Raw genomic sequence first — 19,941 nt, forward strand, 5'->3', positions numbered from 1 at the left:
AAGGGCAAGAGAAATGCCCAGGGAAACAAGCAATCTGATCAGCGATCAGAGGACTTTGAAGGGCGAAAGAAAAGGGGTGAATGTTTTAAATGCAGTAAAAAGGGACATTTGGCAAGGGATTGCAAGAAAAACAAGAAGGCAACCACAGAAGACAAAGAGGGTGAGGACTGACTATATGATAGTCAGGAATCAATGGAAGGGAATAGCAGAGAAAGGACAAATGAGAATGTGATAGAAGGAGTAGAGGATGTGACAGAAGAAATAGAGGAAGTGCAGGAAGTTACGGATAGTGAAGAAAATGAAATATTGGATTTAGCTTTATTGAGCTTAGAGCTCTATTTAGCAGACACAAAACCAGAAGTTACACTCTTGGTAGAAGGGAGGGAGGTTAAATTTTTGTGTGACTCAGGGGCATCACGAACCCTGATACATCCCTCCAAACTGCCAGAAAATTCAGAGTCACCTGATTATATACTAGTAAAAGCAGCTAATGGACAGCTGTACTGGGAGCCTCTCTCCCGTGGCATCGCAATAACTGATCCTGTTTCAGGACTGACCCAGAAAAGCAAAATTGTTGTTTCTGCAAAATGCCCAGTAAACCTCATGGGCAGAGACCTTATGCAGCTATTTGGTATAGCAGTAGTTCCGACCATGCAGGGTATGGAAGCACAGTGACAAATTGATACCTTTGCAGTGCAATCGGAGGGTGAAGTGTTTTATTGGTACAGTCAGGACTTGGTTACGACTGGTCCAGGGACTGTGACTGAAAAATTAATGAATATAGCCATCAGTAAGTTCCCCTCACTTGACATTGACAAACAGCACCTGTTGCACTGTACTCTGTATTACTGTAACACACCAGGACCTGATAAAGAATATGAGCAAGAATTGTTTAAAAACCGTGCAAACAGATTGATATTACGTAATCTGTACTGGGACATGGAAGGGAACAGTGTAGCCAGCTGTTCATTGCCCCAGGAGTTCTTTGCACTTTATAAATCTAATCGATTACCACATGTTAGCTTACCCAAGGACAGAAACATAGAATGGGCAGACTTAGAAGAAAAAGTTACGAGATGGGAAAGGAAAGACAGAATTAGAACTGTCAGAACAAGGAATACAAATACAGAGGCTGAATTAAATAACTCAGACCCACCCAGCCATGCACTTGCAGTCTAGCAAGGACAGCTGATTAGCACTCCTATTGAAGGAGGAAGATAATGCCTTACAGAATATACCAGAAACTCTCTGGTCAACAGGAAAGTCAGATGTAGGACTTATTCGTACAGCGGGACCAGTTACTATCATGCCAAAGTCAGCATTTAGACCACAGAAAAGACAGTATCCCTTAAGAAAAGATGCAGAGGTAGGAATCAAACCTATTATAGCAGCTTTACTTAAGGAAGGGGTACTGGTGGAATCTCCCGCTTCACCATGTAACACACCCTTATTTCCTGTTAAGAAAGCAAATGGAGAATGGCGTATGGTCCAAGATTTACAAGCTGTAAATGACGCAGTGATACCAAGGGCACCTACAGTGCCAGACCCACACACTCTGTTGAATGATTTAAAACCTCAACAGAAATATTTTTCTGTGGTAGATATCAGCAATGCATTCTTTTCGATACCGATACACCCTGACAGCCAGTATTGGTTTGCATTCACATTTCAGGGGAAAAGGTATACATATACATGACTACCAATGGGATATTGTGAACGTCCGACAATATTCTCACAAGAAATGGCAAGCAACTTGGTGGGATTTACCCCATAAAGAGGCAGTCAGATTTTACTTTATGCTGATGATATCCTGCTGGCGGCCCCCACCTAGCAAGATTGCAAAGAAGATACCATAGCGCTATTACAATTTTTATCCACTGAAGGACATAAGGTAAACAAAAATAAACTGCAGCTTTGGAAAAAACAAGTTAAATACCTAGGATATGTAATATCCAAACAGGATAGAACATTAGATGAGGACAGAAAAGTAGCAATTTTACAAGCACCAAAACCCACTACCAAGAAGGAAATGATGTCCTTCCTGGGTACGACTAATTTTTGCCGGAGCTGGATTCCAAACTATGCCTTGGAATCTGCACCACTGACTGACCTGATATATAAAAAGCCTATGGCAGCACAGGACTTGTTACAATGGACACCAGAAGCAGAATCTGCTTTCTGCAAACTGAAACAGTTAATAGCGTCCTCATTAGTTCTGGGATTACCAAACTATCATAAAAGTTTTTTCCAAACTGTAGATTGTAAGCAAGGTTATATGACATCAGTGTTAACACAACAGCATGGGGACAAGCAATGCCCCATTGCTTATTATTCATCACAACTAGACCCAGTGGCACGGTCTTTACCTCACTGTGTACAAGCAGTAGTTGCAGCTGCAATGGCAGTACAGGCTTCGGCCTCAGTAGTTTTGTTCCACCCTCTCACTTTGAGAGTGCCTCATGCAGTCGCAATTATTTTACTGCAAGAGAAGGTAGCATATCTTTCCTCTGCTAGGCATCTTTCCTGTATGACTATATTGTTGAGCCAACCTAATATGACAATTGAACGATGCACGACTTTGAACCCTTCTACCTTGCTCCCAACCCCTGCAGATGGCACACCACACTGCTGCCTGCAGGTGATTGAGCAAAAGACACTGCCTAGAAAAGATCTCACGGATGTCCCCTTGGATGATGCCGAGGTGACATACTAAGTGGATGGCTCGTGCAAAAGGGGTCCTGCAGGACAGAACCTAGTAGGTATGCAGTAGTTTCTGATACTGAGATTATAGAAGCGAAACCTTTACCACACAACTTATCTGCACAGGCAGCAGAATTGATTGCCTTGACATGGGCATGTACCTTAGCAAAGGGTAAATGTGTGAACATTTTTACTGACAGCCAGTACGCTTTTTCTACTGTACATGTTTTTGCGCAACAGTGGAAAAAACGAGGAATGATAACATCTACTGGCAAACCTATTAATCATTCACAGTTTATTCTAGATCTCTTAGAATCTATTCAGTTACCTCAGAAAGTGGCTATTTGTAAATGCACAGCTCATACCAAGCAACAGGATAGGATTTCAAAAGGTAATGCGAGAGCTGATACAGCTGCAAAGCAGGCAGCTTCAGAAGTATTTCTTTTGAATGAGGAACTACAACCCTCTGAGATTTTAGACTTAGAAATGTTAAAGACAATGCAGACACTCACTATGCAAGTTAAGAAACAAAGATGGGTAAAACGAGGAGCAATTCTCGAAAAGGGGCTGTACATCTCTAAAGAAGGGAAACCGATATTACCATCTAATTTGTTTAGATATGCAGCTTTGTTGAGTCATGGGCAATGCCATGTCTCAACAGGGGGGATGGTACAGCTGGTGAACCGAGTGTTCACAACATATGGATTTGCAAACTAGTCTAAAAAATGTTGTTTGATGTGCCAAATTGAGTTTCCCTACACCACCGTATCCGTTTCATACTATCTGTATGGATTTCATAGAATTGAACAAATGTGAAAATAAGAAGTATTGTCATGTCATTGTAGATATGTTTTCCAGATGGGTGGAAGCCTTTACGACCAAAAATCCAGACGCAGCTACAGTAGCGAAAATCCTTGTTAAAGAAATCATCCCTAGATTCGGCATTCCGGAAAGGATCTACAGTGACAACGGTACACACTTTGTAAACCAAACCATACAACAGTTAAGTAAACATTTTGGTATTTCTTTAAAGAATCATTGTGCATACCATCCGCAATCTGGAGGGCTAGTTGAGAGGCATAATGGGATTTTAAAGAATAAACTAAGGAAATTAATAGCAGAAACAGAAAAGAATTGGGTGCACTGTTTGCCCCTGGCACTGTTGAGCATGAGAACTGTTCCAAATGCAAAAGGATTGACTCCTTTTGAAAAACTATTTGGGAGAGCTTATTATACACCTCAGTGGAAACCTCTCATGCCTGCAGACCTGGAAGCCGACTGTACACTAGCAGAGTATATGAGAAATTTGTTGAATTCTAAACATCTGTTGCAGTCAAATTCTGTTTCAGATAAAGAACAAACCGAGACATCGAAAGTGGCAGTGGCCCCTGGGGAATGGATCTGGGTGAAAACACTCAAAAAGAGAAACTGGATGACACCAAAGTGGGAAGGTCCATATCAGGTGCTCCTGTCGACACCTACTGCAGTTAAAATCGCAGAGCGGGCCTCGTGGATCCACCTGATGAACTGCAAACTAGTTAAGAACTTTGAACTGGACAAAAACCTTGTCACATGTCAAGAGCAAAAATGATAGAATCCAGAAAAATCCAAATAAAACTACTCGGAAGAGTTGGAGAAAACAGGAATGCAGAACAACCATTTCCTCAGAAGTATTGCATAATCATCCTGTTAACTGTACTAGTGACAATAATCTTTTTGTTGTGGCCATTCCTTTTCCCAGCCACACAAACTGAACTGAATAAACATGAAGCGTTGCTCATAGACTGGCACCCAAACTTCAACACTTACCAGGCCATCACATATGTATATGCTGAGACTTTCAATGTTTCGAATTGCTGGATTTGCACAGCTTTGCTGACAGCATACGGGGGGTTATTAATGACTTCAGTCCCCCAGGAGTCAACAAGACCTGGGAAAACTTGATTTATGATACATCACCTGTTACATCACAAGATAAAATAGCATTGCACTTGTCTGTTCCACAAAAAGGGACTGTGTGTTTTTATAAAAATGATACTGTTCAGGTGGGTTGGAGCAATTGCAATGTGACTCTTCCTTATAGATGCTACACTAAAGCTAACAACACAGGTTCTTATTGTAATACAAACTATGATTCATTTTTTGAATTGATGCACAAAACAATTGATGAAGTAAAACATGATTCTGTTCTTTATAAACAACTATCTATAATTGATAGAAAAATGTTTCATGCAGGACAAGTGTATATTCATAGTAAAGTTACTACTAAAGTAGAGGATTGTTATTTTGTATGTGGTAGGAAAGCATACAAGTGATTACCTGAGAATTGGTCAGGCAGTTGTTTTTTGGGCTACCTGGTTCCGGCCATATGACACACGGCAGTCTTACCTTGAGGAAAAATTCGGAATGTCCAAGAACTTGTCAAGAAACCCGTCAAGAAACCTGTAAATCCAGTGGGGCAAATTGATGCGTGCTGGAAAAAACATCATTCTATAGGCAATAAACTGACACACATGGACTTGAGTGACAGTGTTATATCATGGGCAGGCATATCACCAGCATATGGAGCAGTGAAATTGATCTGGGAGCTGAGAAAACTGTCTAAACTTCTCGAAGTAATGAGCAATGCAACTTTTTCCGCTCTAGAATTGGTGACTGATGAACTGAATGTCATGAGAACTGTAGTGCTTCAAAACCGCATGGCTCTCGACTTCACCCTAGCGGCGAGAGGCGGTACTTGCGCTTTAATCCAGGAGGAGTGCTGTTCGTATATTCCTGACCATAAACACAAGATAGACAATCACCTTGAGGTAATTCAGCAAGTGTCGGACATGACCAAACCAGGACCAAACCCACTGATGGACATTTTCCAAAAATGGTTTGGGGGGTGGGGTACTATCCTAATGAACATCCTGATTGCCATTTGTGTAGGAATGATCCTACTGGGAGTATGTGTTTGCTGTGGCAACCCCTGCATAAAAAGACTGATCAAAGACCTTATAGGCATGTCAGTTTCAGAAACCTTATATCAAGGTGCTGAGTTTGAAGAACTGTTAAAAATTTGAAAATGCTTTCATAAGTTTAAACTGAATGACTCTCTTAACTGCAAATCCTGAGTAGGAAGAGGTTAGGGGAAGAAAAACTGTTTATGCTTATTTTTGAAAGTAGAATAAAGTATTAAAAGGGTGGAAATGTTAGAAAAATATGTATTAGTGTATGTATTAGTAATATGCTTAGTGCATTTAAGGTTTGAAAAGGGTTAACGCATTTATTCTATTTCACACTGCATAAATCTGTACAAACTGCAGAAGCTTTCCAATCTTGTATTGTCATGAAATATGCACAGTTATAATCTTTGCTTATGCTCTGGAAATTTACAGGGAAGCAGATAATTTCTGCTTGTGTCAGGAAAATAATAAATAGATGTATCACTTGTATTAATGTTATGAGATTTAGACAAGGAGTTCCGCTTATGCTGTGAGAAAATACACAGCTGCAGAAGCTATTGCTAATAAGAACAAATACTGCTTGAAAATATGAACTGCAGTCAGCGTTTACTTGTGTCTAAGCTAGAAAAGTACCTTGAAATGTAACACATGCATTAGAACTACACAATAGAAGCTTGTAGCGGTCTAAAGCCCCCAAGGTCAGGTTGTTTTTCTCAAATGTTTTTCATAAATCCAGTGATGTCAGCAGAAAATCTGAGTAACATCTGCTGTAGAACAATACAGAAAGTTATGTTTAATTACGTCAACTATAGAAAGCAATGTTTTGTAGAACAGTATAAGAAGAGCATACTTCCTGTTAGTAGTTAGGCAACATTCTGTATTTGCATGTTTTTGTCTCCTTGCAGCAAGTAATTAAATGCCATATCTGAACCTTGCGTGAACTGGTCTTTGAAGTTTTTTCCTTTGACATAAACCTACCAACTTAACTGAACCTATAAAGAAATATCTGAAGGTAGTACTGCTCAATGCTAGACGTCTTAACAAGAAACTCCAATACCTGCAAGCTTTCCTCTCCTTGGAGAGTGTAGACATATGTATAGTAATGGAGACATGGTTTAAAGTCGCTGAAAGTACCCCAGCAATGCAAGGTTGTAGTGCCTTTTACACCTTTAGACCACTTACTGCACAGGAGGGAACTAAAGGTGGAGGAGTGGCGGTCTATATTAAGAATAATCTCACATCCAGATTAGTTAAAGTGTAAGACCCACTGGAACTCATACATGTGCGTCTCACATAAACAGGGAGTTGTACCATATCTTTGCACCATATAGGTCCCCCTTCATGTCCCAGGAAGCCCTTCTACCTGTCTCAGTGTACTAGAGTCCCTCACTGTTCAATCCAATACAATATTCATGGGGGATCTCAACTAACCCTTTATAGATTGGGAATCCTACACCACTTCTGATGCACAAGCCCAGTGATTCCTAAACTTTGTTAATCCAACATCCTGGAGCAGTTGATCCATTTTCCTACCAGGGGTACAAACATCCTTGATCTTGTACTCACGAACATGGGGGAGGGGGCAATGTTCCTCACCCTATATAATATCTTTGCTTGTCAGATCTGACCATAAGGCAGTATTACTTGAAATAAAAATTAAATCCGGGGAGCCAGCAAAACCAAAAACCTTTAGGAACTCTTCCAAGGTTAACCTCTCTCTACAAAGCAGTACTTTGGCTAAATTCCAAGCCCCCCCCCTACCCAGTAAACACCACAGAATACACTGAGCTATTTACAAAATCTCTGGACAGCCAGATTTATAGCTGTATAGATCGATATGTGCCTACCTGTATCAAGAACAAGGCAAACTCAAAAGACAAACCGCACTGGTGAAATCACAATATCAATTGGTTATACAACAAAAGAAAAAAAGTAATGGCCAAGTGTAGGAGGAACAAAGCCATGCATACTAAAAGCCTCCTGACCAATCTAAACAGGCAACTAAGAGGGGTAATTAGTACTTCAAAGGCTAAATTTAAAGAAAAAAATAGCTTCTCAGTGAAAGGACAACCGCAAAGCTTTCTACAGCTATGTCCGTAAGTTCAAGGGAAATATACAACAATGCACAGAACTTATTGTAAATGGCATCACCCACACTGAACTGGAGATACAGTGACCCTGAAACAGTGGCAGACCACTTTGCAATTAAGCCATGATAAAGGAGAAATTATTATCCCAGGGATAAAAGTTCAAAGGGGGATATTCCAGTGTGACTCTCTGTCACAGCTGATATTCTGCCTCACCCTTAATCCATTAAGCTGTTTATTTAACAGCTTAGGCCATGGCTATAATTTGGTTCCTAGAAAACAGCAAAGTGTAAAGACTTTTCATCTTCTCTTTGTCAATGATTTAAAACTGTATAGCTCATCAGATGAACTGAAGCACAACTGCAGGTTGTCAAAACTTTTTCAGATGATATAAGAATGTCATTTGGTCTTGATAAATGTGCAAAAGCAACCTTTAACGCAGGAAAACTGCAACACAAAGAAAACATCAGTTTGGGACAAGAATGGGATATAAAAGAAGTTAAGCAAGAGGGAGTATATACAATTTGGGAATTGATGAAGGATCAATAATAAAATATGAACAAATGTGATAAAACTTAGTAAGGAGTACTTTAGAAGACTTAAATTAATCCTGAAAACAGCATTACCATCTAGGAACAAAATCCAAGCTATAAACCAATCTGCTCTTTCTGTCCTACCTTACAGTTTTAAAGTGATTGACTGGCCCCAAAATGTGTTGCATAGATTAGATAGGAAAACAAGAAGGATTCTTCATGCTCACCAAATGATTTATAAAAATCCTTGCATACCAAGATTATATATTCCCCGTTCCAAAGGAGGGATGGGCTTCCTTGAAACTGATTACATGTATAGATCTGCAATCATGGGACTCCACATATTTCTGCTGATCTCATAAGACTCAAATGTAGTGAAAGTTTTGAAACATGAGGAGAATAAATCTAAGATGACTTTGCTGCTTAATCTAACAGAAGCATATTGGCATCAAGCAGGAATGGACATCAGACCAGAAGTAGATAAAAATCAGGCAGCAACTGAATATGCCAAAAACAAAAGAAAGAATATAATGTGAAGGACCGGATGAGAAGGCAAGAAATGTGGAAAATGCATAAATACAGTTGCAAGTATAGAAAACTTCTGGAAGAACCTCATGTTGTTCAGGAATAAATGCAGGATTGGTTAAGGAGAGGAAAGTCAAACCAAGAGATGAAAAGTTAATATTGGCAGCCCAGGATAGTGGGCTACATACACACTGGTTTATAAAGTCTATTGAACATGTGGGAGAAACAGTCAAATGTAGGTTTTGTAAAACCGAATTGGAAACAGTTGCACACCCCTGTTGCTGGTTGTGACATTAATGGCAGAAGGACTGCTTACTGAAAGGCATAATAATGTGGCAAAACTGTTGCACTGGGGATTGTGCAAACATTATGATATCTAAGTGGCTGAAAAACACTGGAAACATGAGCCACAGAGCATTACCAAAAATGATGAAGTTTATATCACGTGGGATCACCCATTAAAAACAGTTCAAAAGATAGATGCTAGAAAACCAGATATAGTGGTCCATAAAAAGAGGACAAAAGTGGCATTGATCATTGAAATCGCCACACCCAGTGACTACAGTGTCTTGCCTACAGAGAGACACAAAGTCATAAAATATCAGGATCTGCAGGCAGAAACAAGAGCAATGTGGAAGAAAGATACCCAGACAGTTCCAATGGTAGTAGGAGCAACGGGTCTTATAAAAAATAATCTACAACTGTATTTAGATATGTTACCAATCCATGTAACTCCAAACAAATTGCAGTAAGAATCATTACTGGGCACACTGAGGGTGCTGCAAAGAGCACTTTTGGCTGACATCAAAGATTGAAACAATACTAATTTCATGAACTTTAATCGTACCTTGACTTAGGAATGGGGTACATTCTAATCATGGTATTAGAAACCCAAAATATTTGAAGAAATTAAAAAGAGGCAGAAACCAGAGGCCATTGCCAACCTTTTGCCTAACAGGTTCAGCTCAAATTTGTCCCCCACTACCACCCCCGATAGTCCGAAGGAAATACTACATAACATGACCCCCCCCAATCCGAAGGAAATACTACATAACATGACCCCCCCCCAACCATTACTAGAAAATAGGTCATTAATGCACTTTCCAAGGCAAAAAACACTGCATCGATGGACCCTGATAACATCCTGGGATGTTTAATAAATAGTATGAAACATGACCTCTCTGGTCCACTTGAATCACTTTTCAGCTGGAGCCTTCAGTCAGGTTTTGTGCCCAAGGAATGGAAGATGGCTATAGTCATTCTCCTGCACAAAGGAGGTCTAATCACTGATCTGGGTAACTACAGGCCCATAAGTCTTAAAAGTCTTATATGTAAGGCCATGGAAAGAATTATCATGGACATAATAAATGAGGGCATAGGTATCCTGGAAATGCTGGACTCATCACAGTTTGGCTTTGTTAAAAGAAGGTCATGTTTGTTAAATCTGGTGGGCTTTTTTGAGAGGATCACCAAAGCATTGAGTGAATGTAAGACTGTGCACACAGCTTACCTTTACCTGGCCAAGGCATTTGATATAATATCCCACTCAGGCATTATAGACAAGCTCACTAATGCAGGTATAAACCCTTTTATCACCCACTGGATAGACAACTGACTTACTGATAGGACCCAAGAGGTCAAAATAGGTGAGGCCACCTCCACCAAGAGGCCAATCAATAGCGGTGTCCGCCATGGCTGGGGACTGGGCCTGCTGCTTCTTGGCCTATGTTTCTCAGAAATGGAAGCAAATGCTGAAGGTTTATGGGTGACTAAGTTTGCAGATGATTGTAAGTTGAGGGTTATCATTAACTCCCCTACAGACACTATCATTCTTCAAGGAGGTCTATCTCTGACTAACAAATGGTGCCAAAGCCATGGTCTTAAACTCAATGCTAAGAAATGCATAATTGTACCCTTTGGGAAATCAACCATCTTGGCTAATTACCATGCTGTTAATATACCCCTAAGAGTTTACCCAGTGGTTGGAGATCTTGGTACACACATAGACAGTAAACTTACCTTCAACCATGACATGGCCACAGTGGTGAGGAAATCCTTTTATGTCACACAACATATAAGTAAGGGCATGGCATCCAAAGAGGTCATTATCCCATTGTACACACCCCCTTATCAGATCAGTCATAGAGTACAATGGTCCCTTTGGTATGTACCTGACCAGGCATATGCAGCAACTAGAGTGGCCTCAAAGGTTCCTTACAAAAAGAATACAAGGTGTAACAAACCTGCCATATGTAGACCACTTTAAAGCCCTATCCCTCTACTCAGTCTCCTATAGATTGCTGAGGGGCAATCTATGCCAGCCTTAGAAGGCATCCGCAGTCACCACACTTATGAATCGTCTATATATTTGTAAGTCAAATAGTACCATAAATACAAGGTCTAGGGATGTGAATTTTGTCTGTTACTTAAACAGAGCATGCTGGAGAGAAAGATATGTGTCCCAGAGACTGCCTCCTATAGAACAAGCTTTCTACCATCCATGTGAAGCTGAGTTCACCTATTACCCAGTTTAAGCATAACCCAGACAAGGGGATGGGGAATAGGAAATGTACCCCTGGTCTGGCACCCATCTCCCTTATAGGTTCATAGGTGTGTACTAGGCTAATGGCCCTGGTGCCTTTACAAGCGTAGCCCATAGGATTAACCTGGCATTGTGCCACCCAACCTTAGTTCCCAGCACCTCTGTCGAGTAGAGCTACTGGAGTGATCCCCGGGGTGAATTTTCTATTTCCCATCCACTCATCAAGATTTTTTTTGAAGAGGGCCAGTGAGGTGCTCTATTTGACATGTATGGGAAGTCTATTCCATAGCACAGGCAGTCTCTGGGTTATGAACCTGTCCCTCCAGCATGTTTTGTTGATTGTGGTAATGAGGTTGAGGTCTCTGGAGGGTGTGGTGTGGAGGGATTGGGATTTCTTTAGATGTAGCATTTCTAACAGAGCTGGGTCAGACATGGTTTTGTAAGTCAAGCAGAGATCGCCTCTAAGTAGGCGATATGAGACAGAGAATAGTTGGAGTTTTTTGAGTCTGTACATATATGACAAGTGTTTAAGGTCTAGGATCCTCTTTGTGAGGTACTTTTGCGGCCTCTCCAGTTGTTGCAGGTGTGCAGTGAGGTGCATGCCAAATGGGGCATTGTACTCGATGATTGGCCTAATGAGGGAAGAGTAGTGGGAGACAATAACCTCTTTCTTCCTGGATGCAAAACCCTTAGTAATGAGATGTGCTACATAAAAGGACTTTCTGACCACAGTGGTGATGTGGTGGTCAAAAGAGAGGTTGCTGTAAACCTGTGTTCCCAGATCTCTTATAACACCTTCTGTGTTCAGTGGACTACCATCGATGTGGTAATTCATGGGTACTGGATTTTTCCCAAAGGGGATGATGACACATTTTTTGGCATTGAGCTTAAGGCCATGGTTCTGACACCATTCGTTGGTCTCAGTGAGGCCTTAATGTAGGATGTCAACATCACTTAGGGAGTTAATAATAGCTCCCAACTTGCAATTGTCTGCAAACTTTGTCAGCCAGAGTCCTTTTGTGTTGTCCTGGACTTCTGAGAAGTAGATACCAAACAGGAGAGGATCCAGGACCGAACCCTGTGGGACTCCACTCATGACTGGTCAGCAGTATGACTTGGTGTCAGCTACTTTCACACTGAGTTCTATCTGTGAACGAGTTTGCAACCCACCTAGTGATATAGGGGTTGATGTCTAGCTTGGTGAGTTTTTCTATGATTCCTGAGTGGGGAATGGTATCAAAGGCCTTGGCCAGATCAAGGTAGGCTGTATGAACCACCTTGCCTTCATTCACAGCTCTCAAGTTGACCAAGTTGAGTGGGCATGATCTACCCTTCACAAAACCAAACTGTGTGGGATCCAGAGTTTGGAGATTCCCTATATCCTTGTTTATTAGGTCCATGATGATGCATAGCTTTGCATATCAGACTTGTCAGGCTAATGGGGCAATAGTTCCTAGGGTCTGTAGTAACTCATCCTTTGTGGAGAGGGATGACTGTAGCAGTGTGCCATTCGGTAGGGGCAAAGCCTGAGGTGAGGCTGTGATTGAACAGGGCACACAGGTGAGGTGCCAGTTTACTCTGTAGTTCATGTAGAACAAAGCCAGGGATATTGTCAGGTCACATAGAAGCTGTATTCTTGGCCTTGGACAGTGCTGTTTCAACCTGTGCAGCAGTAATACTGGGTGCCTGGCAATCTACTGGTATTATGATTGCTCCTTATGGGGGGGTAAAGTTGACATTGAATCTGTTGGCCAGTATATTGGCAATATCTGTTGGCTCAGTATAGGAGGTGCCATTGTGAAGTAGCTCAGAGCAAATCCGGGTCTTGTTGTAGAGATCCTTTACATAACTATAGAAGGCCTTGTGGTTGTCTTTACTATTTGCTGCAATTCTGTTTTCATAGCTAGCTTTAGAGGATTTGATGAGGGATCTCAACTTTGTGTTGAGGCTGATAAGGGAGTTTTTCCAGTCTTGGGACTTCACCTTATTCCACATCAGTTTTCTCCTTCTGTTGTAGAGTTTGTTTATGGCAGGGGACCACCAGATTGGCTTCCTTATTTTGGTGGAGAGTATCTTGGTTCTATTGGGTATGGCGAGATCCATGCATTTGTGTACGTGTTCATACAGTGCATTGGTGTATGATTCGGCAGTCATGCAACTATTCTTCATTTGCATGGGTGCCATGAAGTTAGCCACCTCTGTTTTTAGGAGCCCAAAGTTAGCTTTGGAGAAGTTTTTCATGGTGGTTACCTTTGCGGGGGGGGGGGGGTGCAGATGTCCAAGGTGATTTGTTTGTAGTCAGATCTAACCAGAGAGTTGACTATTGGTGTAGAGCAATGGTCGCCCATGTTAGTAATGACCAGGTCAAGGATGTTGCTACCTCTAGTGGGGGTAAGAACGAGCTTGTCCAGGGCATTGGAATTTATGAATTCCAGGAAACATTGAGCAAGTGTATTGGTACATGAGTAGTTTTCCCAGTTAATGGAGGGGTAGTTGAAGTCGCCCAGTATGAGAGTGTTAGGTTGGACGTTAATATTCTCCAGGGTGCTTAGGAACATGGAGTGTGAGTCTTGGGACATGGTTGGGGACCTATAACAGGCTACGACCTCAATCACTGTCTTACCCAATGGTACCTGCACCTGAAGTAGCGCTGATGCGTTATGTTGGGCTACCAGTCTGGAGGTGTGTGCATTCTTTATGAATATGAAAACACCACCACCTTTGGAGCTTTGGTCCAAGTTCTGGGGCTGAAAGGTGTGGAATGAGTTATAGCCTGGTAGTGCAGGGGTGCTTTCTTCTGCCTTGAACCAGGTCTCTACTACAGCACAAATGTCGATGTTCTCCGTTTTAAGGAGTGCTTCAAATAAGTGCATTTTGAGATTTAGACTTCTAGAATTAAGCAGCATGACCCTCAGATTGCATTTGTTTGTAGCTGTTACGGTGGTAATTTAGTCTTTGGAACACCACCTAAACAAGGCACTATAGGGGTGGCAAGAGCCTTGGCCAGTATCCAGAAGCCCAGGGGTGACAGGTGCAGGCCATCTCTGGAAAACCATCCAAGGTTTGTCAGTCATGTCATCCCAGGCAGACAGATACTGGATCCCCTTAGAATGACACCAGAAACGTAGCCATTTGTTGAAATCAATCATTTTCTGCTTGTACTGTGGCATCATACTGGGTGATGGTAGGATGCTGCTCAGGGCTAGGATCATACCTGCCTGGGCTACATAATCCAAGAGCTCCTCCATGTCTCTTTTTATGTAGTCAGGGAGGTACGTCTCTCAGATCATTCACACCCACATGTACAATGGCAGAGTCATATCTGTACCTGTTGTTGAGGGACCTGAGTGCATGCGTGCGTTATGTGGCAGATCCTGGCACCTGACAGGCAGCTCTCTTTATTCAACCTAGTGACAGAGGTAGCTTATAAATGTCTGACCCTCAATGTCCTGTTTGGACACAGGGCATCATTATTCTTTCAAGAAAAGTTTGCTAAGCTTCATACTTCTCAACTGTACAGATTTTCCCAGAATGTCCAGATAATTGGCTTATATTTTTGGCCTGTTCCTCTTTTTTTTTGGTAAATCACTGGGATGATCTCAGGATTGTAGTCACCAAATAATGACATACATTTGAGTGTCAGACCTCAAATCCTTCAGAAAATGCATATTAAATCAAATCCTGTTACTCTATCAGCTGTCTAAATGTTTATGAGCAATATTTAAAATATATCCGCATTTGTACCCCCATTTTGTCAAGCATTGTCCAGATGTTGTGCTTTAAGAGGCTGAGAGGCATGCTAGGCTTAGAAAGCCCACCTCCCCCCGGGTTATTAGCTTAGTAACAGTCTATGAATCCATGAATCTATGATGAAAGTAGTCATACTAACTAAATAAAAAATTTTATTCTGTTTTAGCATCATCATCAACCCCCTTTTTCCCATTTTGTACATGGGGTTGGGGTGTCGAGTCAACTGTCTTCATCTCTCTCTCTGTTCAGTGGCGCTCTTCTACCTTCTTCCACATTCATGCATGACTGTCACAGATCTTCTCACACAATTCATCCACCTCTTTGCTGGACAAGCTTGCTTCCTCTTGCCTCCTTCCTGTCTGTCCCAAATCTCCTTTACCATGTTGTCTTCTCTTTTGCAAATGTGTCCAAACCACTGTAATCTGTTTTCTTTGACCTTTTCTGCAATTGGAGATACTTTAGCTTCTGCTCTTATGTCCTCATTTCTTCACCTGTCTCACAGTGTACATCCTACCACCCATTTCAGGCACTTAATTTCCATAACTTCTACCTTCCTCAGTTGCTCTGGCTTTACTGCTCAGGTTTCTGTGCTTTATAGTAGTACTTGTCTCACCACTGTTTTGTACACCTTACTTTTCAGCTTCTTTGGCGTTCTTCTGTCATACGCTACTCCTGATACTCTCTGCCAGATGGCTGCAGTCCCTTTGATTCTAGCTAGCTACTACCTCCTCAATCAGAGTTTCCATTTCCTCAACCACCCCTCACAGATATTTAAAGCTGTTAACCTGCTCCACTATTTTCCCTTCTATTTCGGTTCTCAGCTTCTGATTTTTACCATTTACTGCCATTACGACTGTCTTATCTGTAGTCAGTTTCATCCCAAGCGCCTTCAGTTTTGCATTTCAGTCACACATCCTTTGATGAAGTACTTCCTCAGAGTCTACCTGTAATGCCACATCATCTGCATACAGCAACATTGTTAATTTGTTTCCTCTGACCTGTTTGCTAATGTAGTCCATCACCAGTATGAACAGTAGTGGGCTTAGAGCTGAACTCTGATGCACACCTACTCCCACTGGGATCCCCTCTATGAGGCCGAACACTGTTCGTACTTGAGTCATTGGGCTCTTGTATGTAGCTTGCACTAATTCTATCAATGTTTCTGGGACCTTGAACCACTATAGCACTACCCAAATCAATGTTCTTGGGACCCTGTCATATGCTTTCTTCAACTCTATGAATACCCAGTTTAACTCTTTCCCCATTTCTAGCTTCTGCTCAACTATCTGCCTCACTGCAAACATTAGGTCAGTTGTGCTGCATCCTGATCTGAATCTGAGCTGCTAATCTCCCATCTTGTTTTCTACTAATCTGCATATTTGTTTATCAATTACCTCATCAGAACTTTCCTGCAATGTGTCTGAGGTTTGATGCCTCTGTACTGCCCACAGTTGTGGATGTCCTCTTTGTTCTTGTACACTGGCACTAGCATGCTTTTCTGCAATCATTTGGGATACACCTTTCTCTCCACACTGCTATTAGTACCCTCAGGAGCCATTTCTCCCCTATCTCACCCAACATCTTTATCATACCTGCTGTGACCTCATCTGAGCCTGCTGCTTTCCATGACATCATTTTCCTTAATGCTGCTCTTACTTCTTCTATGGCGGCCTCCTACTCTTCTCTGTTTGTAGGCTATGTCTGGAGCAGTACAGCTTCTGTGGGATTTTCTTCATTCAGAAACTGCTGGAAGTACTCCTTCCATTTGCCTTTTATGTCCTGTGGACTGGTGAGCAGGTTGTTGCTGGCATCCCTTATGAAGGGTGTAGAAGTACCATCTTCCTTTTCTGGGCATTCCTCAGCCTCCACGGGAACAACTTCCCTTTTTCCCAGAGGATCTTCAAAATCTCTTGACTTGTGGTACTATTCAAGAGATGCCTGTCTCCCAAAGGGGAAAAGGTTTCTACTCCACACTGTTTCTAGTGCACAGAAAAGAGGGCACTTATAGACCTAGTCTAGACTTCTCTCATCTAATCACTTTTCTGAAAGTGCCTTCCTTTCAGATGTTGTCCCTTTAGAGTCTGTTTCCTTTCTTGCTCCCTCAGGCCTATATGGTGTTTCTGGATCTCAAGGATGCTTCATATTCCGATCCATCCTCTTTTCAGGACATTTTTGCATTTCTCTGTTACTTCCTGGCATTTTCAGTTCCCTGCTTTGCCCTTTGGCATTTTTACTGCCCCACAGGTGTTCACTAAATGACTTGCTCCTGTAATTGCTTTTTGCAGGCTTCAAGAGATCCCAATATTTCCTTACTTAGATGACCTGTTGATTCTGGTGTCCTCTCCAGAAACTCTTTTACAAAATCTTCATTTTGCTGTTTCCCTTTTTCAGAGCCTGGGGTTCACTATAAACTTCAAAAAGTCTTCTCTGACTCCTTCTCAGGATCATGTTTTTCTGGGTTGTTGGATTCAAACGGTGCCAATGCTTGCATCTCTGCCCCCTCCAAAGGCCTTAACTCTCATTTCTTTCTTTCACAATCTTCTTCCTCTTGCTTCCATTACTGCCAGAGAGTTTCTGAGAGCTCTGGGTTTCACGGCATCTACCATTCTGATGCTCTGTCTGGCCAAACTTCACATGAGAAAGTTTTAATGGCTTCTGAAGTCAGTGTAGCTCCAATATGCACTTTGTAGTTCCTCTTCTTCCTTGTCTCAGACAGGAACTTCACTGGTGGATACAGCAATTGATGAATCCAGGGATCCCCTTTTCATCCCCCACTTCCCTCTCAGGTATTGTTCACAGACTCTTCAGACATGGGATGGGGGTGACATTTGGCTCCCTAAAAGTTCAGGAGGTGTGGTCACCTCATCAGCAGAAGTAGAACATCAATTTCAAAGACAAGAAAGCTCTTCTGCTGGCCTTTCATCCATTTTCTTCTCTCCAGGGCCTCCCAGGGTGTTCACAGACAATACCACAGTGATGTGGTATATCAACAAACAGGGAGAAACAAGATCTTATCTTCTTTGCTGGTTGGCACTTCTAGTATGGGGTCTTGTTGTCAAGTATCAAGTGACTCTTTAGGCAGTTTATATCCCTTCTAGTCATAATATTGTGGGAGACATTCTGTGTAAGTCCTTAACTCAGTCCCATGAATGGATGCTTCACAGGGATGTGTTTCTGGACATTATCCATGAGTGAGGTGCTCCTCAAATGGATCTTTTTGCCTCCCCTCTGAAGAAACAACTTAATCTGTTTTGTGCCAGAATCCCAGGTCCTCTGGTGTGGATGATGGATGCACTCTCATTTTCTTGGAAGGGGGTGTTTATGTATTTCCTCCCCTTCCTTTCATTCTGAAAGTCCTGTTCAAGATTCAACAGGACGCTCCCAAATCTTGTTAGTGACTCCCTTTTGGCCATGACAGCACTGGTTCCCACTATTTCTGCGTCTAGCCAGGGGCAATCATCACAGGTTACCTCACAGGGTGGATCTAATCACACAAGACAAGGGATCTCTCATCCATCCCCACCTGTCCACACTTCAACTGACACTATGGACAATAGGATTTGTATTCCTCACAGACATTTTCTTTCTGAGGATGCACTGCAAGTCCTGCAGGAGGCCAGGAAACCTACTACTAGGAAATCCTACTTATTCAAATGGAAGAGGATTTCTATTTGGTGTTTCTCTCGTAACCTGGACCCACTTAGTGTGGATGTTTCTTTGGTCTTTCTTATTTTTGTGTGTTGCTCAATGCTGGGTTGGCCTATTCTTCTATTAAGGCCCAGTTATTAGCTACCTGTGCTTGGCTGCCTTTTTTCTCCTCCTTTAGCATCTAAATTTGACGTTAAACAATTTCTTAAGGGTGTCCTTAATATTAAACCTCCCAGAAAGCCTGTTCCTCCTCCCTGGGATCTTAATTTTGTTTTGAAGAAGTTGACTCAGGCTCCTTTTGAGCCTGCTGCTTCAATTTCCTTGCTAGATTGCTCCTGGAAGACTGTTCTTTTGTTAGCCCTTACTTCTGCTAGATGGGTATCTGTGTTGCAGGCCCTTATGACTTGTCCTCCTTTTTCGGTCTTTCATGAGGACAGGGTGTTCTTGTGTACTTACCCTTCTTTTATGCCTAAGGTGGTTAATGACTTTTTATGGAGCTGTTCTGCACCTTCCCCCTCTCAAGTTTCCTCTTGAGCTTTGGCACTCTCCCATCTGTTAAGAATACTGCAGCAGTGAATGTAAGGACATAATACAGTTGTGTGACATCAACCATAACGATTGATGACCTTGCCTTCACTGCTGCAGTATTTTCTCCTCCCTCCATCTCCCTAGTCTTTTGCCTTCATGGATGCACAGGTTACTCTTGGGTTTGGGGCATTCAGTTCTGATTATGGTAGGCCTGAACATCACTTTTATGGCCTACGCTATGCAAGGATAGTTTGGATGATGTTCGGCATACCTTTTAAAAGCAACAAGTAGTCTTTGTAGACTGTCCGGACATTCGGGCTTTCACAGCAGGGAATCCCATCTGTTAAGAATACCGCAGCACTAAAGGCATGGATATCTACCATTATGGTAAGATTTTACACAACTGTACTTTCTCTTGTCTCATATGAATAAGGTATTTAATCATATAATCTGCTGTCTTGCCCTTCCATATGGGCACTAATATGTTTCCCTTCAGAACACTGGCTGTCCACTTATACCTCTACCTACATAATTATAAGTCTTCTTACACCTATACTTAATGTATCACCATTTATACTTTCAGTAATATGCATATCTACATCCAAACTTGTACTTATATCTACACCCATACCTATGTCTGTACCTGTACTTATATCTAAACCCATATCTATGTCTGTACC

The sequence above is a fragment of the Protopterus annectens genome, chromosome 4.part0 (assembly GCF_019279795.1).
Source record: "Protopterus annectens isolate FY-2018-M chromosome 4.part0, PAN1.0, whole genome shotgun sequence".
Classification (NCBI taxonomy): Eukaryota; Metazoa; Chordata; order Ceratodontiformes; family Protopteridae; genus Protopterus; species Protopterus annectens.